Consider the following 27,900-nt stretch of genomic DNA (forward strand, 5'->3'; position numbering starts at 1 on the left):
AGGAGGCAGCCAATCAATGATTCTCTCTCATCACTGATGTTTCTATTTCTTTCTCCCTCTCCCTTCCTCTCTGAAATCAATAAAAATATATTAAAACAAACAAACCAAAAAACTTACTTTAAGCTCCTACAGTAGGGTGAGGAGAAAATCATGTACAGATACTTACATTTATGAACTAGAGATGTTTGCTAATTTTCCTGGCACAAATAACTTATTTTATAAGAGAATCATCAATGTGAGTAGCTAAAGTATTAAGTTTACACTCTTTACTAGTTATAAGTGTGCCCATGCTCAGCAAGTCTCACGGATGACTTGCCCTTATGTTCCTAGGGTGGGACCATCCAGCATCATAGTTAAGACCTGAACGTGGGTGTCAGGCCAACTTGGGTCCAAGTCTAGCTCTTTCACGGACTCCCTGTGTGACTTTTAACTGCATATGCCTCAGTTCCCGCATTTGTAAACGGAGGACTAAACGCAAGACGTGCTTGCTTGTTGAGTTATTAGGAATATTAAGTGGGACACTTAGCAAGCACTTGGTGCAATGGAGGAGACAAAGCAGGCCCTCAATGAATGACAACTCTCCTAGATCACTACTGCATCCACAGTCAGAGAGGGTGACATCCATGTGCAGAAGCTATTCTTTTATGTTCCCTGATACGTTTGCTTCCTCTACATGTCCCAGCTTCTTGCCAGTTCCTTGTTTGTTCTTAAATGGGGAAAACAGTTCCTTTCCTGCTGATTTCCGAGGGTTGTTTTGAGCCTGACGAAGGAGAGACTCGTGGCGGGGCCCTGGGAAAAGCATGGAGCCCCACACAGCCCACACAGGAGCTGAGCCCTGACAACAACAGGAAGCCGCGGCATCTTGAGGTCTTTCTGGCAGCTGCAGGGGGCCTTTGCCAAATACCCCCGAGTATCTTGCCAGGAGCTGCTCCTGAGTGCTCCCGGCTCCACGAGCACAGGACACGCTTCGCTGCAGGAAGGTGCGCTTCCTCCAAGCCCCTGTCCTAAACAGGATGCTCCAAGCACACGGAGACACTTCCTGGGAATCCCACTTCCTGTGCTGGGTTCACAGTCCCGGGGGACCTCTATTGCATCACAACAGTAGAAAAGGCAAACAATAGAAATCATTTTTTTTAAAGTAATAAACTATCTTATTGTTTTTCTTGTAGCTAAAAGTTAGTGGATGCATGGGCGTGCCACTATATATGCATCTGTTATTTAATCCTCATAATCAATACTTCCCTTAGACCTGGGCAAGCAGGGCCCCTGCCCCAAACTGCACCTTCCTCCAAAATGTCTAAGCCCCTTTCTCAGGACCAGCTGGGGCCAGCAGTGCTCTCTAGGTGGCTCTCCCATGATCCTCTACTTCTCTCCTAGGCTGGGCAGAAGGTTGACCAGATGCCCTGAGCAGCTCTGGGGCTCCTGCTGATGCGCTATCTCAGGCCCTGGACCCAGTTCAAGTCCAGGAGGGGAGTCCAGTGAACATTCGCTCTCTCAGGCTGCCATAGCATTTCTTTCCCATAGTTGAGCAAGGTTAGGTAGGTGGTTGACACACTGATTTGGAGCAACTCAAATTATTTGTACAATACAAGGGCCTCACAAAAAAATATATAGCTTAGGGACCCATAGACCCTAGGGCAGCCGTGGGCAAACTACGGCCCGCGGGATTCGGCCCGTTTGAAATGAATAAAACTAAAAAAAAAAAAAAAAGACCGTACCCTTTTATGTAATGATGTTTACTTTGAATTTATATTAGTTCACACAAACACTCCACCCACACTTTTGTTCCAGCCCTCCGGTCCAGTTTAAGAACCCATTGTGGCCCTCGAGTCAAAAAGTTTGCCCACCCCTGCCCTAGGGGAAGACCTGCTCATAGCAATCATATAATGTATACATTCTTCTGCATCCTTACAGATGGGGAAACCATGACCTGGAGATATTAACTTCCCCAAATAATATAATTAGTAAGCAGAAGAACAGGGACTTAAATTCTGGAATGTCCAACTCCAAAGCCACACAGTGAACTAATCACCTCAATTTCGTTATCTGCCTCCACTAAGATACGGATATGTCAATGGTGGGTACCCTTCCCTTCACCCAGGACTCTCTTTGATACTGTTGATCCTCTTGTTCTCTTGTGATTGAAACTACTGACAGGCTTTTGTCCAGCACACTCTCATCCAACCACTATTTACCTGGTCTCCCCTTGACTTCCTGCCTTTCCCATGGGCAGACCTTATCTCTTTCATGAGTATCAACAGCTCATTCCCAAGAGTCTGATTTGAATCTCTTTCAGTAGAAGCACCAGACTCACTCACAATAAAGCATTAGCTCCAGCAGAAATAGAATGTTTAGTTTTTACCTCTAATTGTGGAATAACCTTTTTTTCTCAATAAAGAATTTCAGGTATCTGCCAGCATACAAGCCAACATTTGAGAGAGGTGCCCTAAACTGCAATAGGCATGGCCAACTGGTTCTGAACAAAGGTAGGGTAGCTTATAAGGGGGGCCAGGGGCAGAAGTCATGTGTTCTCCATCCCACTCTGAGCTCCCCTAAAAAGGGTGGAGACTGTTGGGGAGTAAGAGAGCCAAGGAACTGCCAATACCAGCCTTGTTGGACTGGTGTCCTGTCCTGCCTTAGCACTGATCTACTAGCCAGCCCCTCCCTGTTCCAGTGAAAGCTCAGTACAGCCAGATATAAAAAATACTACTTCATACCACTAGAGGCCACACTAGGATGGCTAGGATAAAAATGTCAGATAATAGCAAGTGTTGGCAAGATTATGGAGATATTGGAATCTTTATTGCTGTTAGTGGGAATGTAAAATGGTGCGGCCGCTTTGGAAAACAGTCTGGGGGTTCCTCGGAAGGTTAAACATAGGAATTATTATGTAACTGAGAAATTCCACTCCTAGGTATGCACCAAAGAAAACGGAAAACATATGTCCACACAAAAACTTATATATGAATGTTCACAGAAGCAATGGTCGCAAGAGCCAAAAGGCAGAAACAATCCAAATGTCCTTCCACTGATGAATGAATAAACAAAATGTGGTCTATCCAGACAATGGAATATTATTTAACCACAATAAGGAATGAAGTACTGGCACATGGGACAATATGAATAAGCCAAAAAACATGCTAGACAAAAAGCTATTTTATGATTTCACTCATCTGAAATGTCCAGAAGAGGGAAATCTTTTGAGACAGAAAGCAGATTAGTGGTTTCTTAAGGCTGAGGGTGGGGTGGAGAGGTTGGGGTGGGGGTGGGGTAGTAGCTAAAGGGCACAGGTTATCTGTCTCTCTCTCTTTTTTTTAAAAGTGTTTTTATTAATTTCAGAGAGAGGAAAAGAGAGGGGAGAGAGGGACAGAAACATCAATGATGAGAGAGAATCATCTTGTCTCCTGCACGCCCTACCCCGGGGATTGAGCCTGGGACCCAAGCATGTGCCCTGATCAGGAATCAAACTGTGACCTCCTGGTTCATGGGTCAATACTCAACCACTTAGCCACACTGGCTGGGCTCTTTGAGACAATATATTCTAAAGTTCACAATGGTAATGGTTGTACATATCAATGAACACATAGAACATACTGAGTTTACAGAGTTCAAATGGGTATGATATAGGAATTATATCTCAATAAAGCTGTTAAAATTGCAAAATAAAATAAAATAAAACAACCCACAAACAAAAACAAAGCACCCAGTGTAGGTTAACTCCCTCATCTCACCTGACCTTAAGCTGACCCTGCTCTCCTTCCCAGCTGCCTAACATGGTATCTGTTTTGCTCTCTGGCTCATGTGGCTCATCTTCACATGTTTGTAGGGACCATGGCTAAGACCCTCCTGCCTCCTGTACTAGCTCTGGCGCTGATGTTGACAGGAGTGAGTGGTTGGGTGGGTGTCATCATCATGAATAAAGGCACCATTATAACTTCAGAGTCTGAGAACTCCCAGGTGCAATCCCTCTGTCCTCAGCCTGGGCTTTCCTCACTTCTTTCCAGGCAGATGCGCCAGTGACCATGTTTTAATGAGCTTCATTGAAAAGAAGCCTCAACAAGTTCTTTCAACATTATAAATGCATTCTCTTATTTTCTTTGTAGATGTTTCATAAGATGAGCCTTTCGGAGGCGGTGACATAGTTTAGACCTCAGCTTTACTTAGGTCATTCTTTCCTCATGTCAAGGTCATTCTTGGCTCATGTCAATGGGCTGCCCTCAGTATTTCTTTTCCATTCATCTGCTATCACATGAAAGAACAGCATCTATCGTTAAAAATCTTTCTTTCCCATCATACTTCCTACTTTGACAATTATTAGTACCAAGTTCGGAAAGAGACACATTTATTACTAAGATTATAAATCATGGCAAAAACACCCTCAGAATTTAGCACCCTAGCTGTATTTAAGTTACAGTCTCTATTCCTCCTGCCCTCACCCCATTAATAACACACTAAGAATCGTGTTTCCTTGGAAGAATACGTTATGGAAGAATGGTTCTAGAAAGTCCTGTATTATTTAGCCAATCAGAAAACACACACAGCCATGTCCAGAGCGGGCTCCCTCACTTACCCGGAGGATCAGCGTCGCTAAGCACGTGCTGGGATGGGCAGCAGACCTCAGGGTACAGGAACAGCAGGTGGGTGATGGTGGCACGCCTGTGTGCGGGGTAGGGGCTCCCACTGACACTCACATCCTTGACCACCAGCCTCCTGTACGCGCCCCTGGAGCTGGGTCTCTCAGACGAGGCGACCTTGCTTTTCTCAGAGCTGCACAATTTCCCCAGACACTTTAAACCGAGCAAGGAGGGCATCTTGGCACGGACTCCAGAGAAATGAGAAACAGACACCGGGATCCCAAGCAGCTGTGCCTCCCCACACTCTCCAGACTCCTTATTGTTTTAGTTCTCACTGCCCAGCAAAGAAGATTAAGGAAGATGAATGTAAGTGATTACCTCAAGAGCTTAGGGCTCCCGATATGCAGAAGGTCAGGTATAATAACAGCTGCTACTGGAAACCCAAGACTATGCCGGTCTGAGACATGAGAGCATATTCAAAATCAGATTCATGTCCAGAGCAGGAGGAAGGGATAGCAGCAATATCTAAAAGAACACACCTGCAAATATTCCTAGAAGATTCAATATCAGCTGGTAAGAGTACTGGGAATCGGACTCGATTGTATAAAATCTAAAAATGCAAACCAGCCCTAGCAGGTTTGCTCAGTGGTTGGAGCATCGGCCCTCAGACTGAAGGGTCATGGATTTGATTCCGGTCAAGGTCACACACCTTGGTTGCAGGCTCAACCCCTGCCCCAGTTGGGGTGCATGCAGGAGGCAACCAATCAATGTATCTCTCTCACATCAATGTTTCTCTCTCTGCGTCTCTCCCCCTCCCTCCCACTCTGTCTAAAAACCAGTGAAAAGAATATCCTTGGATGAGGATTAACAAAAAGTAAGAATAAAAATGCAAACCGGAAAATCATCAAGATGGTAATTCCAAGTTCTCACACATTGAGGCTTCTTTTCAGGCCTCACAGAAGGAAGACCTCAATCGAAGTTCTTCATCTTCCACCAGCAACAAACCCAGCTCCAGGCTACCGTAACCAATCCTCCCCGTTTTCTAGAGAGAAAACCTCCCCCTCATGCCATGAAAATCTTTCTGCCTCGTTCCATTAATCGGATGCTAGTGATATTCTTAAACGTTGTTTTGTGGTTTTCTGCTTTTGCAGACTCCAGCAGAATCGCATGATGGAGAGAGAATGACCGTATAGGTAGCTGGGTGTTTTCACCAAGCTCCCAGCCAGCAGGACCCTCACGCAATTAGAGTGCCGATATACGCAGGACAGCCCTGCTAAGAAGCATTTACCCTCCAACAGCCACTCAGTAAGGTGAGGCACAGTATGTGACCGTCTGTGGCCACACAATTGTCCCAAGTCAGAGTGAAAAAACCCATACCCCTTCTCCTGTCACTGGGTTGTTGTGTTCTAACACCATTTTCTTTTCATTAAAACCCTTACACACTTTAAACGGAATAGAATTATAGAGCTGGAAAGGCCTTCGAAGATAGTCTAGTCTAGTGGTCTCCAAACATCATGGCACACCAGATCTCTTGTAGAGCTCTGGAAAAATACATAATCGTGGGCAACGGCTCAGACCTCCAAATGAGATGCTTTGGGTGTGGGGCCCAGGAGCTTATATTTCTCAAAGTTCCCCAGACCAGGACCAACAGTCAGGAAGCGCAGATCTATTCCAGCCCTTTATCTCTGAGGCGAGGAAAGTAGGTCTCAGAGAAGCTAGGTGACTTGCCCATGACAACACAGCGAGTCCACGTGGAGCCAGGTCTCCTGACTCCTAGGTTATGACGGTTCCTACCACTGGCATCAGGTCCTTCCACGGATGCTGGGACAGATGAAGCAGAGAAAGGACAGCTTACTCCAACTGTTACTAGTTCCTTTGTGTTGTTGTTGATAATCCTCACCTGAGGATATATTTTCCATTGATTTTTAGAGAGTAGATTGGAGGGAGGGGGGGAGAGAGAGAGAGAGAAACATCAATGTGACAGAGACACATTGATTGGTTGCCTCCTACATGGGCCCACACGGGGGCACCAGGGGACCCATTTCTTCCATTCCTGCATGAACAGCCCACATAAAATCATAGTCTCAGCATTTACAAAGCTGTGCAGTGGTTTTTGTGACAGTCTATGTGGTTATAGGACAAGGTATCACAATGCACTACACTACAAAGCCAATGCTAATTACAGTGCTGAACGTCACCCAAGGTTTTGCTGGCCTGCATATTTCATCAGAAATAGCTCCACTGTAGCAAAACAACTCTTCTATGATAAACTGTGAAAAGAAACCAGCAAGCAGATTCACCAAGGGACTTCACTACACTGACAGGCCCTGGCACTCTACCTTTGCTGAGTTTCTGCTATAGAAACTCAATTGTAAAATGTACCCCCACCTCAGAGCCAGGCGTTTGGGGGCTACGCAGTGCTCAGGGGATGGATGATGCCTTAATTATGCTCTTAATTCTCCAGGCACAGGTCCATCCCCATAGCCATTCTCCCCGAATGAAGTCTGAAGACTCATTTTATTCTATGTCATCATTTGAGTCCTTTTCCCCCCGCCCAGACAATGGTCCCCCTCCCTCTTTAAATCACCTGCTAAGATCTGTCTTCTACTTGTTGAGAAAAAAATATTAAGAGAAAACAGTGTCCACCTTTAGAATTTGAATCTTTATAGGATTTAATTTGCTAAGGAAATGGTCTGAATTTAGAGCCTGTGGTTTCACCAGTGGCCGTGGGCTTACCTGCTTTTCACTGTTTGTTTTAATCAGAAATGAGGCTACAAAGAACTCAGCAAACCCATCGAAAACACGTGCAAGAAGAGCTCACAATCCGCAGGATGATCTTTGCTGCTGACCAGCACAGATTAAGCGGAGAAACAGCAGTTTCCTAAGGGGGGAGGGGGCTCAGAGGAAGGGGTCCAGACAAGGTGCTCCTGCTCCAGCAGCGAGTCCTGCTCCCTGCCCCCAGCCGGTCTCACATTTAGTCCTTCTCTTTGGCTGCATCATCAACCTGGGGCATCTCCTCTGCAAAGCCCAATGCTTAAGGGGGTCTTACCCATCCCTCCGAAGCAGGCAGTGATTTTCTGAGCATACTGGCACAGGCTCCCGTCGGGGTAGGGCTCCTCTGGCCGGCCTGCTCCGTCCATCACTCTGCAAGCAGCGGCCTCTCTTCCCGGAATGCCACCCGCCCCAGACCTGCTTAAAATGGAACAAGCAGCCAAGCCCCCTCTTCCACATCGTCCCCATTAATAATTCAGATACTACATCAAATCTGCTGAGCATTCAGGATCAGAGCGCCAAGGCACTCTGAGGAGGGGAGCATAATTAGTTTAGCAGACAGCAAGTGGCTCAGATTACTCCCGACAGTACTCTGCACGGGCAAGATCTCGGCGTGGCAACGGGAGCCACACTGGCAAAGCCTTCAAGGAACTCCACGGGGGAGGGTCGCAGACATCCCCCATGGACCTGCCCCATCGAGTCAGAGCTCTGTCACTGACCACATGTCACAACCCACCAGGCTGTGGGCTCCTCCAGTGGCCGAAACATCTCCATGCCCTGCGCACACCCCATACTCCCTAGTCCTTAATCCTTCATGGGTTCCTTTCACTTTTCCTGAAATTCCTCATCTCTCCCACTGGATCCTTCTGAAAATCCACCTGTCCTTTTTAAAAATACATATATTTTTTATTGCTTTCAGAGAAGAAGAGGTAGGGAGAGAAATAGAAACATGAATGATGAGAGAGAATCATGGATTGGCTACCTCCTGCACACCCCACTCTGGGGATTGAGCCTGCAACCTAGGCATGTGCCCTGACCGGGAGTCGAACCGTGATCTCCCGGTTCATAGGTGGATGCTCAACCACTAAGCCACGCCGGCTGAGCTCCAGATGTCCTTTAGAAAGGCTGCTCAGCTGCTGCTTCCTCCATCGAGGTTTCCAGAATCACTCCTGCTGGAGTCAATTTCTTCCTGCTTTGTCCCAGAATAACAGCTCTACTGCGGCACTTACCACATCCTGCCTGTCACATGGTTACCTGCTGGCTGTCATATCTCCCCACTAGCTGATGTGCCCTGGAGGGCAGGAGGCTTGCCTTGGTCACCTGTTTCCTTCACAGAGGACACTCCACCCATCCTAGGTGCTCAATACCTTGAGAGAGAACTGGATGGACACTTCTCCATAAGAAGTGACTATGAAGTATGAGTACCCAATATGTGCATAAAACTCAGATATCAGAGTCAAAACACTCTTCGGCCACGAGGCACTGCTTTAATAGGCGAGGAGAATGGACATTCCGTGCCTGTGGGGCTGAGCGCCGTTCCCACGCGCGGCTGCAGGATGCAATGAGCCTCCGACTGCACACACCCGGGAGGCCCAGGCCAGCTGTGGCCACCGGACACAGTCCCAGGGCGTGGTCACTGGGAGACAGGCCGTCCTTGCTGGCGGATGAACAGCTGAGTGCAGACCAGAAACCCCCACGTCAGCACCTGTCCCACCTCTGCTGACGGGGGTGCTGGCTGCCCGCTGCTCAGCTCCCCGGCCACGGCCTCCCAGGAGGAAAAGTGCAGAGGGAAGCGTTTCCAGAGGCACCAGGGCAAGTATTTATCATCCATCTATCACAACGCAGAACAGTGGCGGCTCCCTCTGGCAAACCTCCACGTTCACTGTCCACTGACCAGAAAATGTCAAACAACGAAATCATCTGCTTCCTGACTGTGTCACCATCAGGGCCTCTTGCTCACCGGTGTCATTTCTTTCTTAAAAAATTTTTTTTAAAAATTTATTTCAGAGAAAGGAAGGGAGAGAGGAAGAGAGCTAGACACATCGATGAGGAGGGAGAATCACAGACCAGCTGCCTCCTGCACACCCCCCACTGGGGATTGAGCCTGCAACAGGGGCATGTGCCCTAATCGGGAATAGAACCGTGACCTCTTGGTTCATAGGTTGATGCTCAACCATGGAGCCACGCTGGCCGGGGCTTTTCTTGAGATTAATTTCTGGACTTCAACTTGGACGTCAAAGAGGAACTCCCTGTAGTTTACGGCCACAAGAAATATAACAGGTCAACATGCACTAGCACAGGAGCCCTGTAGTCAGTGTCAGGCTTCTCTCCCCCTCTGTTTAAAGGAAATGTCTTCAGTGAGCAAACATTTACTGAGCATCGGCAACATGCCCAGCCAGGTGCTAGCTGTCTGAGTGATGAATAAGGGGCCCCAAAGAGCGCGTGCGTTAGCAGGAGGCGCGGCGAGGATGCGCCGAACTATGGTTAAGATGCTAAGTGCAATCCCCGTCTATACAGCAATAAACGGTTGGGGCTGGGGTAGAGACCCTGGGTATGGTGTGTGGGACCGTTTCATCTTCTGTCTTCATGAGAGGAAATGTGTTTCAGAGTGAGAGGTGGCTGTGGCACACATGTGGCACGGACAGCTTTATGCATTCCTATTATGTTCCCAGCAATGGCACCAGGGAATGTTTTGTCCTCTGGGGAATCCTAGGGCAGGATAGGGGGGTGCGGGGACCTGTTCCCCTGCCTTGCTCAGGGCTAAGCTCAGATATCAGGAGAGTGCCTGAGGGGGGAAGACTGAGTCAGCCTGGTGCCGGTGGTGGGACTGTGGGGAAGATGCTGTTTGATCAGGACCTTGAAGAAAAGACACTAAGAAAAGATGGGGGTTAGGGGAAGGCAGCGAGGAAAATCCAATCTGAGGATGCTCTGGAAGAAGCTTTATTCAGATCCCACACGACGCTGGGAGGAGAGAGAGGTCAGGGAGCACAGATGAGGTCTTAGGACAGTGGTTCTCAACCTTCCTAACACCGCGACCCTTTAATACAGTTCCTCATGTTGTGGTGACCCCCAATTTCATTGCTACAAATTGAACATAATTAAAGCATAGTGATTAATCACAAAAACAATATGTAATTATATATGTGTTTTCCGATGGTCTTAGGCGACCCCTGTGAAGGGGTCGTTCGACCCCAAAGGGGTCGCGACCCACAGGTTGAGAACCGCTGTCTTAGGAGGAAGCACCGATCCCCCGACAGGTGACCTCTGCGAGCAAGAGCGTGGCATTACCTTGGAGCAACGGTCTGCTCAGGGCCACTCTTTCTTATTGTCAGGGCTCCGGGGCAACCCTGCATGCGAGCCCACAAATGCAATGCACACCGATTCATCATCCACAGCCTCGCTGCACTTGAGTCCGTCCAAGTACTTTATAGCCACATATTTGTTCATCGTGGCGCAGTCCTGTGAGAAGAGATGGTGGTACACTCTACACAACCCCCCTCACTTCCCCCCTACCCCACCCCCACAAATCAGACTGAGAAATGGACCCTGGAGGGCTTTGCTGCTCTGGAAACAAAACCCACACTCAGAATTAGATGTTCAAAGAGAACCTAAACGTCCCAAAGGCAAGTCCAAGGTTGTCACATGAACAAAAGACCTTGCCTTTGGCTATTCTGAAGCTCAGGACTAGATGAGGTTTTGAAACGTGGTGTTTTTGTGGCTTCAACTGCTTTTCTAACCAAGCAGAACTTTCTCGTCTTTCCAGAGTCTGGCTGGTCTGGCGACTTCCTGCTGCATCCCCTTTTCTGGAAGGGACAGTTTATGGGATACAAAATTGGGAGTGTGATAGAAGAGATGCTTTCAGGCAGAATCCTGTCCAGGCATCATTTCATCTACTGGTCGCCAAAATAGGCTATCAAAATACCTTAAAGATAACCGACTGCAGCGTAGGAGGAAAATTCTATCTAGATCATATATATAAAATCTCGTTCTCTAACATTTTAAATATGTGTATGCTTTAGAGTGCACATCCTGTTAATAGAGTGCAAGTGTATTATTTATCAGTAAATAATTTACATAAATATGCTTTTTTTTGCTACTAGGGATACAAAAGCAAGTGAGTTTGGAGGCCAGGAAATTATTGTATCCAAATAAATCATAAGGAAACCAACAAGAACTCAACTAACCAGAGATAAGTAATAAATAACGGATGAAACCAAGGTTAAAAGCACACAGAGAAGAACGATGTGGTGGGTAAATGCATGGGCTCTGGTTAGCTCTTCTGTAAAACTGATACAGTGACAGTATATCTGTGATGTATCCACTAAAGCCTTTAGTAGTTTTTAGTACATGGGGGGCAGGGAGGACAGTACCTATAAATGTTCATTCAAAGGCTGCAATTCAAATACTCCAAGGACTAAACATAGGAATTAAAACAGCAATTGGGACAGTAGGTTGGTCCTGCGAACCCTGTGAGGGTAGGATATGCGCACAATACGTCCTCCACTTAAAGGAGGAGCACCACACAGATCAGGCAATTACTACTACTTTGGAATGCAAGCCAAGTATTGCCAGATGTTCAGGTTTTTATGCGAAATCTCCCAAGTATCAAATATTTGCAACGGATTTAAAAACACTCCACATCCCCACCCTCATCTCCCCACGGAAAACCTAAACAAAACATGTTCACAGACCAGCCATGGCCCGGGGGCTACCAGTCTGGAACCATGTTTAGTTATTTCAAACCTGTGGTGCAAACCCTCCCACCCTCCAAGCTTAAACCAAACAGCTGTGATTCATTTCAGGTACCAGAGGACGGCCATGGAGTGCGAGATGTTTAGAAGGATTGGAAGGTTTACTTAAATGATTCCTACCTTCTCATTTGTAAAACTAGATTTGAATTATGGCATCGCTGCTATGAGCCAGTGCAGGAGTGGCCGTGTTTTCCCAAACAACGGAGTGTACGATACTTGCAGCACTTACAAATGGTAATTTTTTAAAAAAATATCATCTCTGCTTTAGTTCTGTTTTGTTAAAATACATTAACTTGTATTAATTTCAGAGAGGAAGGGAGAGGGAGAGTGAGATAGAAACATCAATGATGAAAGAGAATCATTGATCGGCTGCCTCCTGCATGCCCCACACTGGGGATCTAGCCCATAACCCATGCATGTGCCCTGACCTGGAATCGAACCATGACCTCCTGGTTCTTAGGTCGACGCTCAACCACTGAACCACACCAGCGGGGCCACACAAATGACAAATTTTATCACTGTTTTTTTCTTGTCACAAATACAGGAGCATATCTTTCCTCCACTATATTATTTTATTTACTGGTATACCTGTAATATATTTAGTTTTTGATCTTAAATCAGTAGTAGGATACTATTATACATATTACTCTGCAAGTGTTCTCTTTAATTTTGTTTCTTTTATGAAATTAAGGTATAATTTACAGAGTGAAAAGCACAAATCTTAGGGTTACAGTTTTATTAATCCTCACCAGAGGTATTTTTTCTATTGTTTTTGATTTTTGGGTTTTTTTTAGAGAGATTGGAAGGGAGAAAGAGAGGGGGAGAGAGAAACATCAATGTGAGAAAGACCCATCAATTGGTCGCCTCCTACACATGCCCCTCCCGGGGCTGGGGATGGAATCTGAAACCCAGGTACGTGCCCTTGACTGGGAATCTAACCACTGAACCCACCGGCCAGGGCTCAGTGAGTTTTGATAAATACATCTGCCCATGTAACCCACATCTCTATCAAGATATCAGACACATCCTTCACTGCACAAAGTACCTTCTGCTCCTTGCCAGTCAACCCCAGCCCCACAGCAGGGGCAACCCCTGTTCTGATCCCTCTCACCTTTTTGCACATTCTAGAACCTCACATCAGTAGGACTATCCAGTATCTACCCTTTTGCCCTCACTACTTTTGATCAGCATGTTTTTGACATTCATCCACACATTTCCATTAAATTTTATCGCTCCCATTTCCCCCACGGTGAAAACCGTAACTTCTCTCCAATATGCAATCCATCATAACCTGAGTTATCATCCCATGGGAACCACCCATTTCATGAGCTTGTAGAAGGAGAACAAACGCAATACCTATGCCTGGAATCTCAAAGCAAACCAGTGTTGGTACCAGGTCACAGACTGGGGCAGGCCACGACCCGGGGGCAGTATTTGGGATGGGAAAAGTACAGCCACTGAGACAAGACACGTAGGAAAAAGAGTTTGGTGGAAAGAGGTGGCGATGAGGTAACTTTAGAGGTGATAACAAGTGTAAATGTCATCAGAACAGCCAGGGAGCGGTGTCCAGCAGCTGGGGACGCTGCTCTGGGTCTCTGGGGAAAAGTCACTGCTGCAGATGTCCCCCAAAGCATGGGCTGGGGCCGTGGGAGGGGGTGAAAGGGAAGGCAAATCGCTGGGCATGAGCTTTTTAAAAACATATACTTTTATTGATTTCAGAGAAGAAGAGAAAGGGAAAGAGAGAGAGAAACATCAATGATGAGAGAGAATCATTGATGGGCCGCCTCCTGCATGCCCCTCGCTGGGGGTTGAGCCTGCAACCCAGGCATGTGCCCTGACCGGGAATCGAACCGTGACCTCCTGGTTCCTAGGTCGAGGTTCAACCACTGAGTCACGCTGGCCAGGCTGGGCATGAACGTCTTGAAAGTAAAGGTGGTTTCCCTCGTTTCTGTGTCTGCTTCAGGGGAGACGCTGCTCTAATACTTATGAACATTGGACCTTAAAATGAACACTTCATTACGTTTTCCATGAAAAAAACACTAAAATTGCCCACTAGACTCAGTTTACTCAACTGACCGTCTGTATGTAAATGCCTGAACGTCTCAGCTTTTTGCATTAACTAAATGGTGCAACTCAGCAGTACTTCCTAGCATTCTAATTAAAGACACATGCGTTGTATTGATTAAAATTTCCAGTAACACAGCATAATGCTATTACTCAGCCTGCCAAGAAGAGAAGCAGTTAAAAAAAACACACAACTTACAGAAAGCTTCAATTCATGAGAGAGAATGTGAAAATGTAGTAATGAATCTCACCTAAGAGGATACAAGTTTGCAGAGAACGGGAAATTGGATTCTAAAGCATACCAGGCCTTCCACAAGCTCCCTCATCATTACGAATGTGCACCCTTCCGTAAAAATGCTCACAGAACAACCCAAATGGGTGCCGACCACACTCTGTACAAAGGCAATTCCATCAGCATTGATTGAGCACTGCTTTGCAAACAGCCCTGTCCGAGGTATAAAATAGAACACAGTACTCTGCTTTTTATCTGCTGATGGAAACCAAAGTGATCTTTTAAGGCGTCCAATATTGAGGCTCTTGAGACAAAGCGAACAAAAATAGCCTGTACCAGGATGAAGTGGGTGGTGGGTGTCTCCAACGGGACAGATGGAGCATGGCGTGTGCGTGTGCGTGTGTGTGTGTGTGTGTGTGTGTGCGCGCGCGTGAGAGAGAGAGAGAGAGAGAGAGAGAGAGAGAGAGAGAGAGAGAGAGATTCCTTTATTTATTTCTTTTCCAAGAGAAGAGAACTGCTTGGCACAATTAATTTTTAGACTCCCGGTGGCATATGGAGACATGCAGTGGTGGGGAGGCAGCCTCAAAATAGAGAACAGAGCAAATGGCAAGGGCTGACAGTTTAAACGGGTAGGAAAAGAGCTTTTTAAGAATACGGTTTACAAATGGCTTTAAAATGATCATGTTCGAGTTGGAGGAAAAGTAACTACAGGTGTGAAGGACCACAGAATCCGTGACGCGAACAGAAACACAGTCAGCTTGAGGAACACAGGCCCATGGGACGTCACACAGGTTAACTGATCAACCGCACCCCCTCACCCCCACCCCCACCCACATCCTCCCTGAATGCTGCCCCGATCCCTTAGGGTTACCGCTCAACAAAGCCTCCTCAACTCACAGCCCCATGACTTTGCTTCTCTCTGAATTGCTACTTTATTCCCTTGATTTCTCATTGAGGGTCAAGTTATGTCAAATACCTTTTCAGCTATAGTTTCTTCTATTTCATTTTCTGATGTGGAAGTAATACACTTCATTAGAGAAAATTTGGGAAACACTGAAAACTGTAAAGAAATGGAAGTAATACAAGCCTACCATCCAGAAACCATTGTTAATTCTTCCTTGTGTTTTCTTTCTTTTTTTTTTTTTTTAGATGAAATTGTTTATGTAGTTCAGATCACATTACCTATGCAGTTCATGACTCTAGTTTAAGGAAACGTACCACCATATCATCCAAAGCTACTGCAATCATTTTTAGTGTTAACTTTTTAATTGCAATGTATCTTATATGCAGTAAAGTTCACAAATCTCCCATTTAACCACTGCCCAGATCAAGATCTAGAACATCCCTAACACTCCAGAAGGTTCCTTTGTACCTGTCAATACTGCACCCCCTCCCTCCAGCTCACCCATATTCTGACCGACCATAGTGGGTTAGTGTTGCTGGCTTTTGAACTTCAAGACAATTCACACAGTATGGCCTCTTCCATCAGTATAACGCCTGTTCAATTCATCCATGTTGTCCTACCAGTAGTTTTCGGTTTTGTTGCGTAACATTCCATTGACAGAATGCACCACAACTAAGTTATCCATTCTCCTGTTTGGGAACATTTGTTTTTTTCCAGTTTGGGGCAATTATGAATAAAACTGCCAGGACTACTATTATACAAGCCCATCAGCAGACACACACACTCCTTTCTCATGATTTGTACTTTATATTCCCACAGCAATGTTGCAGAATTCCAGTTGTTCCACATCCTCATCAATACTTAGTATTATCGGTCCTTTTAATTTTGGCCGTTCTGACAGATGCATAATGGTTAATAAAATCTCATTGGGTTTTTAATTTGCATTTTAATGACTAATGAGGATGAGACCTTTTTTAATATGCTTATTGGCATTGTGCCATATTCTCTTTTGTGAGGTATATGCCTTTGTGAAGTATAGATAATTAGCCTTTTTCTTATTGATCTGTGGGAGTTCTTGATCTACATTAGATCTGAGTACTTTTTCAGACCAACATAATGCAGCTACCTTCCCTTAGATAGTGGCTTGCCTATTCATTTTCTTAATGATGTCTTTTAATGAACAACTCCTAATTTTAATAAAATTTAATTTAGTAAGGCTGTTTCTTTCATGGCAAGTGATTGCTTTAGACACTATTTAAAGACTCTTTGTTTAATCTATGGCTATGAAGATATTCTCTGTGTTTTAGCCAAGAAGCCGGGTTGCTTCACTTTTCATGTTCTCCCTCAATGGAATGCCTGTGCAGCGTGTGAGATGGACAGCCAAGGGCTCCAGGCCCTGTGATAGCAAAGCCCATCCTTTCTGCTCCTCTGCTGTAAATCGAAGTGTGTGGGACCATTTCTGGGCCCCAGTCCCTGATTTCAGAGAGGAAGAGAGAGGGCGAGAGATAGAAACTCAGTGATGAGGGAGAATCAGCTGCCTCCTCACGCCCCACACCAGGGATCGAGCCCACAACCTGGGCATGTGCCCTGACTGGGAATCAAACCACAACCTCCTGGTTCATAGGTGGACGCTCAACTACCGAGCCATGCTGGCTGGGCCCTACTTCCTTTTATTTCCCAACTTAAAAAATCTTTCCACCAACACCACCAGGCCATTCAGATCTACTGTAATCATTTTTTATTAAAGAGACCTCTACCACCTTAACTTGCACCGCAATCCTTCAATGTTTGGTCTTTGCACGGTACAGGTCTCACCATGGCCTGGCAACCAAGCACCCTTGCCCTCCCCTCCTGAAGCCTCCGTCCCCACTTACTGAGCTCCAGTCACAGGGGCCACCTTTCAGTTCCCGGACTGAGCCGCACCGTGTTCTCAATCAGCCAGGGACCTCATACACACTCTTCCCTCTGCCAGGCAGCCTGTGTGGCTCCCATCACTGTCACGTTCACTCCTGGTTACCACTTAGACCCCAGCCTATACGTCACTTCCTCTGTGCGGCCTGCCTGAGTGCACCAACCTAGATGGATTCTTACACCAAATAGTCTCTCATGCTGCCACGTTCACAATGATACAACTACCTGTGTCATGTCTGTCTTTCCAAAACCCTGTGAGGAGCACCATGAGAGCAGGGACCGTAGCTACTGTTTTTCCAATTACAATGATTGGCCAATAGTAGGTGCTTAAGATTTATTTGATCCTTTTTTTGTTTCCATTAAAGATGAAATCCTTAGAGTTGCTTTTAAATTTTTATTGGAAAAAAAGGAGATATTATGGGCAAAAATTGAGGAAAATGTATCCAGAGGGGAAAAATTAAAAAGATGAAGCAGGTTAGCTGGTGAGCAAACCATGGCTTATGAGGAACTCTGCATACACCTTTGGTTTCAATCCTTGAGAAGAAGTTGAGTAGTTACTATTTTAAATGCACAATTTAACTATAAAAAATCTCATATTCTTTGTCACTTTGTGTCCATGGAATTGAAAGGTAGTGAGTGAATGAACTTTGCAATTAGACTTGAGTTCAAGGTCTGAGTCTGCCATGATATTAGGCAGCTACCATGTTCGCCTTTGTACAATGGGATAATAACAGAGTTGTTGAGACAATTAAAGAAGAGAGCATGACAGGTAAAGACAGAACATGCACATGTCACATAATAAGCACTCAAAAGCCTTAGCTATCTTAATTATTGTGATTCCTAATGTTACTGTGGAAGTGAAGGAGCCAGAGAAGCAACACACTGCTGAAACCTTCAAAACCAGAAATGTATATGAAGACTCTGAGAGTCACAAAGAGACTAAAAATAAGTTTTTCTTAATCATAAAGAGACAGAACATCAGCAAGTTGATGGCAAGGCTGGATCTTGGGAAGTTTCTTGGCAGATCCCTGACTTAATCCCTCCCTGGGGCTCTCTTGCTATGTGAACACGAGGCTTTCTTTGCAGCTACCACATGATGCTAGCAAGTCCTCCTTGTCTGTTTGGTGAGAACTAGATGTTCCCTGTGTCCCGGGGTACCCACGTACCCACAGTCATTGAAGAGCTGTCATCGTTGGTGGATGGCCCCCTGTTAGTGATTCTCAGGCTGAAACCTACACTGTAATACAAATACTACTATAGGACACTGCTCTTCATATTTATTTACATACATTAGCTCCTGGGATGCTTACAGTGACTTTATATATGTTTTCATTTCGTTGCCTTAAGAAAGTACCACATGCCCTAACTGGTTTTGCTCAGTGGATAGAGCGTCGGCCTGTGGACTAAAAGGTCCCAGGTTTGATTCCGGTCATGGGCATGTGCCTTGGTTGCGGGCACATCCCCAGTAGGAGGTGTGCAGGAGGCAGCTGATCGATGTTTCTCTCCCATCAATGTTTCTAACTCTATCCCTCTCCCTTCCTCTCTGTAAAAAATCAATAAAATATATTTTTTTAAAAAAAGAAAAGGAAGTACCACAAATGGGTTTGCTTAAACAGCAGACATGCATTGTCTCTCAGTTCTGGAGCTAGAAGTGCAAGATCAAGGTGTGAGCAGGGCTGGTGCCCTCTGAGAGGTGTGAGGGAGACTTTTCTCCTGGCCTCCCGCTGGCCTCTGGCAGCCTCAGGTGTTGTGTGGCTCCGGGCTGGTTCCCTCCCTGAATCTTCACATCATTTCACCTCTATCTTTGTCTCTGCATCCACATCTCCATGTTTGATAAAGTCACTAGTCGCATGGAATTAGGACCCAGGCTGGTGACCTTATTTTAACTTGATCATCTGCAAAGACTCTCTATCCAAATAAGGTCCCATTCACGGCGGGGCAGGGGGGAGGGGCGGGGGGCAGGGGGGGCAGGGGGGTTAGAGCCTCAACATATTTTACAGGAACACAATTCAACACACAACAGTAAGAAAATAAGTGAGCTGAAATAGAGGAAAGAGAACTTCTCAAGAAAAGAAAAACAAATAATGTACATAACGAATTAAAAAGAGAAGGAGATCATCAGTAATAGTGAGAGTGGATTTATTTATGTGATTATGTTACCTGGGAAAATGGTGTTTTTCCAAGAAACTCAGGGGTTTTCACATTATTGTGTTCTCAAAACCTCTCAAGAATTCCTTTTCATTTTATTGCTAACCTCAGGCATAATGCCTAGGAATGGCGGATTCTAGGTCCTTTCATGGTGTGGTTTTATTTTAATTATATGTATTTAAAACCAAGGGGGAGGGTAGTGACCTTGGGAAAAATCCTCTTATGTCTGAGGAGACTAGCTCCTCCCTCTGGGACCCCTGGGACATCGAAGGACACTCTGATCTACTTGCCTATGGCTGCTGGTCCCTCAGCACCACAAAGGGAAGAATCATAGGGACCTTGTTCCTAGTTGCACCCCCAGGTCCTAACAGCGACTGTGCCAGGAGCTCAGTAAATAATCCTGAAATGGGGGGCGGGGGGAAGCAATACCTTCCGGACTTCCTTTCTGTGTGTGTTCTGACATCTCCATCAGGAGAGAAAAACCAAGAAGCCCCTGAGAAAAAACATGAGGCTTTCGAAAACTTTTATAGAATTAAGACTCTTATTCAAGGGGCGTTCCTCATTCCCATCTTTCCTGAAGCGATACTCCCAATGCTCCAGTATCTGGACTTAATCAGAGGAAATCAAAAGTGCAGGCTCTGGACAGTAAGTTGACTGTAATTGAATAAACAGGAATTAATGATTTCTAGCAAATGAAACACCGCCCCTTTATTTTCTAACAGTATTCTGAGCTTATTTTCTATCTCCGAATATGGGGGAAACATGAAGATTTCTAAGTAAAATCTAAGTGAAATAGAACTGAGGTGGAAAAATACCCATTTGAATCCTGCATGTTGCTTCTTAAAAACTTAAAAATAAATCATCCCTATTAATTCTGTTAGTTTCTTTATACAAATCTAGGTCACACCAGTCAAATAAAATGTTTTAAGTGGCATAAAATCAAATCATTTTAGCTAGGTATTCCTTTCATTTTATTTCTAAACCTTTCTTTTTCTTATTCTCTAGCTAAACAAAAACATTAACATTCTCAGTAAACATGTTTTCAAACAGGCTATTCGAAACAATATGTAGTAAGTAATATTTTTGAAGAGCGGTGAGTTTTCATTCCCACCGAAGCACCTTAACCTGTTGGAACATTTATCTATTGAATGACCGTATAGTTTTCTGACTTCAACTCTAAAACACATCTTGTTAAGCTAATCTTTATTGCCTTTGAAACCATTGATCCTTTTTCAAAAAGTCTTTAATAACAGACTCTTCTTCTTTTCAATATTCTAGGCCAGTGGTCTATAAACTAATTTCTTCTGTCTGATTTTACGAATAAGGCTTTTTGTGTTGTTTTTTTAAAAAATACATTTTTATTGATTTCAGAGAGGAAGGGAGAGGGTGAAAGATAAAAACATCAATGATGAGAGAGTATCATTGATCTACTACCTCCTGCATGCCCCACACTGGGGATCGAGCCTGCAATCTGGTCATATGCCCTGACTGAGAATCAAACCTCGACCTCTTAGTTCATAGGTCAATGCTCAACCACTGAGCCATGCTGTCTGGGCTACAAGTAAGTTTTTAATAGAACACAGTCATGTCCACTCATTTATGTATAACCTACGGCTGCTTTTGTGCTACCACCACAGTTGAATAATCACAACGGAGACCATTTGGCTCACAAAAGCTAAAATACTATCTTGTTCTTTACAGAAAAACTTAGCTTCAGGCTAGTCACACAAAGTGTTCACATCTTCTATTTGTTAGCGTTTTGCTCTATAAACATCTTATTCATTGGTTTCATCTGAGATGATTTCCTCGAGTATGGTTAGTCAGGTCCCTGAGGGTCATAGTTTTAATTTCGTAATAAAAAATGAAAAAAGTCAGCTTAACTGGACATGAGTCTCAGGAACTGTTCATTCACGCCAATGCTACTGCTACTGCATAGACGCTATGGTAGATTCCATCAGTGGCCCTAATCTATACCTCCCTCTCGTCAACCCCTCTGCCAAGGAACTTCACAATCCCCTCCCACTTTGAGACTGGGCTTCACCATGTGACTTGCTCTGGCCTATACAATAAGAAGGAAGTGACCATGTGGAAATTTTGAGCTTAGCACTCAACAGATCACACATGTTTCTGCTTGACCTCCTGACCTTCTGCTTCAATGTCATGAGGACATGGCTGGGTTAACCTGCTGGTCCCAAGGGGAGGATGAAGGATGTGTGGAGCAGAATTATCCCTGAATAGGGTAAGCCCATCAAACTGCCCACCAGTCCAGCCTAAAGCAGCTGACCATGGGAGACCCGGTGGACCCATGAGAAATGAGAATGATGTTGCTTTAAGCTTCTGAATTTTGGGACGGTTTAGGAAGCAGCAATAGCTAACTGATACAAGAGTATCCTGTCTGAAAATTCTGCTAAAATGGTGGGGGGGTTTTTTGAACCTTTAGGGAAAACTGAAAAAAGTTAACTAATCATTACTGAGGTCTCGGAAAGACACAAAAATCATAGTTTCTAACATAACTGAACTTATATTTCTGTTGCAGGAGATAAAAGAAAGTGTGGGATAATTAGAGGATAAGACAGTAATTGAGTGCCGAAATCTACGGAAACTTGGAGCTTCTGGTTAGACACAGTGCTGTGAACACGTTTATCTCCGTGCCTGCGCAAAACCCCAAAGCACAAGAGAGGAACAACTGTAGACAAGAGATGTCAACACAGTTTTGGAGCTAGAAAGTCAGTGAATGACATAAGCAAAGAAGGAAAGACTGAAAGTTAGCCCGGAGGGGAGATTTCAATTGGAGCCTGGTGCTGGAGGCTGCAGGGACCGGCTGAAGGAAGAGATGAAGGATAAAACAGTGAAGAGGACGGTGGGTTGACAGTCTTTATGGAAAAGAGTGAAGTCTCCTTTTCCCCTCCCCTTCTCTCTGCCAGGACACCAACCCTCAATGACACTGAAGAGGACATGAGGTGCTGTGCCAACCTGGAAGATCTCTCGTCCCTTTCCCTGTATGTGGAGATGGGATGCAAGAGAGGCGGCAACCTCCTTCAATTCTTTCTAGCTGTTCATCCTGGTACTTAAAGCCATCTCTCTAAATAAGATACTTATATGGCCATCTTGATTTTTCTTCTCATTGTAGACATGGATCTATTGATTTACTACAAATGATTAGGATTGAACTCTTCAACATTCTTCACAATAGGTAACGTCTAAAGTGCGAAGTCTAGAATTGCACTTGGAACCTTTCAAAACCATCCTGTGTCAGGTATCAGAAGAAACTATTGAAATAGATGAACAAAGAGCTGCACTTAGGAATGGGGGATGAGTCAAGGAACTGCCCATTTTCTAAATAAATTTTTTCATTTGATAAAATTTTTGTTGTGTCTATGTGTCAGGCACTGTACTAGAAAGATATTGATATACAGTGATGAACGGCTTGGACACTTTCTTCCTTCATGGAGCCTACAGCCTAATGGATGATTAAGCCAGGGACAGGGAATAGTGACCTCAAGCATTTGAACCATTCGCATCTGACCATTCATTCCATACTCTGCTCCTCTAGTTAGTTCTAGGGCAGGGGTCAACGAACTATGGTCCACACACTGTTTTTGTCTTACTCCAAGATAAGACTGGGCCTGTTTTTGTTTGTTTTTCATTTTCAAAGGGTTAGAGAGAAAGATAGGGAAGAAGGGTGGGACAGTAGCAGTGGTGACATAAATAATATATTCTGTAAAACCTAAAATGTTACCATCTGGTTCTTCACCGAAAAAGGTTGCTGACTCTTGTTCTAGGGCTTACCAGACCTCTCTTGAGCACTATTAATTATTTCCCCCACAAAGAGCAAATTATATCTATTTTCAACCTTTTAATAGATTGCAAGTTTATTCAATTATGCCAGATAAGAAGGTCAAATGTCCCACTTAGAAAGGCCACACTGTGTAACAGAGATGCCACAGTTCCTGTCATCACAGAGTCAGGACAGAAAAACTAGGGTCCCTGGCACACACTCCTTTGTCTCCCACTCATGGGAGAAGACACTGTTCGACTTTTAAAACTAGGAACATGCATTATGTTGATGAAAAGGAAATGAAAAACTAAAACCAATAATAGCAGTTACTCCCTACATTTGAAAGGTGGTCCAAGAGAACTTTTCGCCTTTCCTATTGTGTTTGAAATTTCTATAATAGAAGCTTATTCTGCCACAATTTGTATAATGTAAAGTAAGCAACATAAAATATACATATTAAAATGAAATAACCGAAGCAGAATCAAGACTTTGGATTCCAAAGCACTACGCAATAACATAAATAATTGGGAAGCGTCTGGATTTCTTAGGTAGGACTATAATTGCTAATTATATAAGCCACTCATTACCACAGGCGAAGCCCTGTGCCATAGGTTTTAGACAACCTCATTTAATCCTCCCAAGCATATAAAGGAGGTACTACTATTAGCTTCATTTTGTAGATGTGGAAACTGAGGCTTGGAGAAGTTAAGGCACTTGCCCAAGGTTACAGGGTCAGGAGGTATCAAAGCTGAGATGTGAACCAAACCTCTCTGTCTCTAGAATTCAAGAGCTTGACATTGTGTTCAGAAAGAACATGCTTTCCTTTTGCAAGCCCACAATTATACAGTTACTAGAGGCCTGGTGCACGAAATTCATATATGGGTAGGTCCCCTAGCCCTGGTGGCCATCAGGGCCGATCAGGGCCTTGCAACTGTCGGCCGGGGCCTTGCTCCGTTCTGCACCACCCCCTGGTGGTCAGCGCACGTCATAGCGAGCAACCGAACTCCTGGTCTCCTGGCTGAACTCCCAAGGGGACAATTTGCATATTAGGCTTTTATATAGAGATATATTAGAAGAAGATAACTTTGAAATTCACCAGAGTAGTCATTTTAGCAAGGGGAAAATACATCCCCAATACCTGTGGCTCTGGCAGTGAGGAGGGCAGAGAGGGGTCCTGAGGACCAGAGGCCCCCTGCCCTCATGATGGAGACATGGTACAAAGTGACCTGTGGTCAGAGCGTGCCCCATGAAGCCAGTGGGGTCATCTATATCCCAAGGAGCCCCAGGTCTCTCCCCTGCCCCGCCGGCATCCCAACCTGCTTAGGTGGCCACAGCCTCTTCCATCTTGTGTTCCCAGCCTTGCGCTTTTCACCCTGCCCAGGTCCTTTCTAATTTCTCATGTTGGTGAGTTGCCTAGCACATCTTTGGCACATACATGCCAGGGATCCTTCCAAGGTTATAGATTCTAAATGACGGAGATGTATTCTGAACAGCACCTAGCTCAATGCCTGCCACCTGCTGAAAGATGCTTTGTAAATTAACAACAGGCAGAATGTTAACCAGCTGCTCCAATGCCAAGTCCAAGGAGGGCTCCATGACACATCAGTGCACCCTCCCTGATGAAGCTACCAATTAGAGGCAGACTACTGCAGTGAGAGTGCCTTTAAAGTAATAATAATAATAGTAATAATGAATAATAATAATAAAGACATGGGTGAGGCCAAGAGCCCAAAAGTAAAATGGGTAATTAAAGTCAAGAACCTGCAACTTGAGTATTCGCGTAGCCAGAAACATCTTATATATGAAAAAATAGGGAGAATAAACCATTTAAACCATTTAAAAATAGTCAATGGGGTGTGCTTTTTATCAAATAGTTCCACTCCATCATATAAGGGGAAAATACATCCCCTTATATTAACAATTATAGTTCTACCTATTTGATAGTGCCACCCATCAAATAGTACGATGCTCAGGGTGACATTTTTCCAAAAGCAGTGTGTATCCTCTTCATCTTCTAACTCTAAACCACATCAATTTACAGGTCAGCACGAGATATGGTTCCCAACCATCATAAAGGGGAGTAATTCCGGGCCTGGGGAGTTTCTGTTCCCTTAAGCTCGGCAAGGAAGCCTGGTGGGGGGACCCTGTGAATGTTGGCTGTGGGGGAGGGAGCCTCGACAGGCACTCTCAAGGCCTGTTCTTTTCTTAAAAATATATTTTTATTGATTTCAGAGAGGAAGGGAGAGGGAGGAGGCATGGAAACATCAAGGATGAAAAAGAATCACTGATAGGCTGCCTCCTGCACACCTCCTACTGGGGATCGAGCCTGCAACCCGGGCATGTGCCCTGACTGGGAATCGAACCATGACCTCCTGGTTCATAGGTCAACGCTCAACCACGGGCCAAACAAGGCCTGTTCAGTTGTTAACTGTTTTAGCCAAACCCGATGCTCAGTGGTTCTCAGGCATGTCCCTGCCCTGCCCTGCTCTGATTGACCCACTGGTCACCGACCTTGGCAGAGCTCATTTGCAGTGGCAGCTGTAACTGCTGTTACAGCAGAAAAACCTGTCCAGCCTTCCACTCTCTCACATGAAACCTAAAAGGTGCGCATCAGCACATTGCATTTCCCCTCCCCCCTTTTAGAAATGAATGAATGGCCTTTAGAGACAAGTTTTGTTAAATTCCCATATTCTGAATGAATTCCCTACCTACCACTCCAACCTTTAAACTAAGTCAGTGATGGAGGAGTACATGTCAGCAGTTAGATTTTAATATACAATAGAAGGCTGGTATCTCATATGCCTTAATGAATTGTATATAAAGACTCGCTCTAAGCATATCCTTTGGAGAAGGTAGTGGGTCTGAGTCTAAGTCTGACACCAACAGCCATCTAACTAACCAGCTCATGCCTTCAAGGTGTGGCAGGAGAGGGACTGGAGGGAGGACTCTCGTTAAAGAGGGATGGGCAAGCCGGTGAAAACGTTGTTGCTTTAAAGCATCGGGGACGCAGTCAGGAGAATAAGAGACAAAATTTGAGCACGGCAAACTTATTCATTATATACCCTTTCAAAATATTCATCTATTTTAAAAAAAGTAATTAAAATGCTTTGTTAATATTCCCTATGGAGAGTACTTTTAAAACAATGCAGAGTATTGTTTAAACCCCGTATGTTTCAAACATAAGGTGCGCCTGGACGATGTGCCAACTTCCAATTGCATTACAACCAAGATTCAAGTCAACTGTGGAGTGTTCCAGGGACGCACTTTCCGTACGTGCCAGCTGGCAGCAATGGTAAGGTTTCAAATACCTTAATTATATGCCATGGAGTGGAAAAGGGGAGAGTAGTAAAAAGCTGAGAAAAGAAATAACATCTCTTGTTTTTCTACTTTGATCTCTCTCTTTATAGACATAGATTGATATAGATGATATAGATGTAGATATAGATGTAGATATAGGTGTATAGGTGTATAGATGCATAGATGGATATAGATATAGATATAGATATAGATATAGATATAGATATAGATATAGATATAGATATAGATATAGATATAGATATAGATATAGATAGATATATGACTTACTCTGCTTACTTATAATCTCTCTGCCATGTAGGATTTTCCAAAACCTGTCCTATCTTTCCTGGAAATGAAAACTAAAACCCATTCTTTTTACAGTGTAATGAAAACAGAGGGTTTCAAATTTATTCAAATAGACATATGGACATCGTTAGATATTCTAATTTTATCTCTAAGACCCCTTCGGTTAGAAAAAGCCCTTGAATCACAGTTTCCAAACTCAAACTACCAGTAATACATTGCTGCTAATTAACACACACCAGGCTCCATTACAATTCAGATTCTATCTCCCAGGAGAGCCAGGAGAGTGTCCAGGAACCCAGAGGCCTTTTGTAAATATCAGGTGAGGTTACACCTGGAAAGGACAGGGAGGGAGAAGTCGGGGCAGAGTTCTTGACTCCCTGCATACACAGGGCCTACTGTCAGCTTTCAATTTTATGATTCTGATGTTTGTCAACTTTTGTCTTCCCAGTACACAACGGAGGCAGATCAATAAATACGAAAGCACATTTCCAGATTTTTCAATCCCCATCCTCTTTTAAAATAACGTCCATTTTCAGGAGAAACTTTTATGGCACAAGAAGTCACCATGAATTATTCATCAGCTGTGGAGTGTGCCAACCCCCAGCTCCTGTGCCTCTCAACAAGTGTGTGCATGTGCCATGCAGCGTACTCGGGCTCCAGCCCTACCAGTCCCGGGTGGGAAGGCAGAGCTGGGCTCCGTCTTGGCGAACCGAGACAAGTAGGCACTCGGAAGTGAAGGCGGGAGGGCAGAAAGCCTGTCTGCCTTACGTGGAATTACCCACCGGCTTACTTTGCAGAAACCAAAATAAGTTACAATCTCTTATCTCAAGGGGCCTAGCATCAAAAGAAACAGCGCGAATTGACACAGTCTGCTGGTTTTGATGGAAACAGCCAGCAAGATTGCATTGGGCTGCCTCTGAGGCCCCGGTGTTGTCTGCGGGCCCTGGGGATCTGAGCAGGAGGCGCTGGGCCATGCCTGCAGCCAGCCAGCCTCAACAGAGAATGAACTTGCCTGTCAAAGACAACTGTAGGGGAAGCCTTCCGGGGGCAGCATCCAAGTTCAAACAAAGCACCCAGTGTGCCCCACCCAAGGAGACAAAACTCCATCCACAGGGGGATGAAAGATTTCATTGCAAAGCTGTGTTAACACAGGTACTGTCCTG

General features: G+C 44.8%; 1 protein-coding gene across 2 annotated transcripts in view; it reads right to left on the reverse strand.

Moving 5' to 3' along the window:
• The window catches only part of ABLIM1 (actin binding LIM protein 1), a 243,771-nt gene that overhangs the window by 154,896 nt on the left and 60,975 nt on the right, over positions 1 to 27,900 (reverse strand). The gene's annotated exons all lie outside the window — the stretch shown is intronic.

This window comes from Myotis daubentonii, chromosome 13 (assembly GCF_963259705.1).
Source record: "Myotis daubentonii chromosome 13, mMyoDau2.1, whole genome shotgun sequence".
NCBI classification, from domain to species: domain Eukaryota; kingdom Metazoa; phylum Chordata; class Mammalia; order Chiroptera; family Vespertilionidae; genus Myotis; species Myotis daubentonii.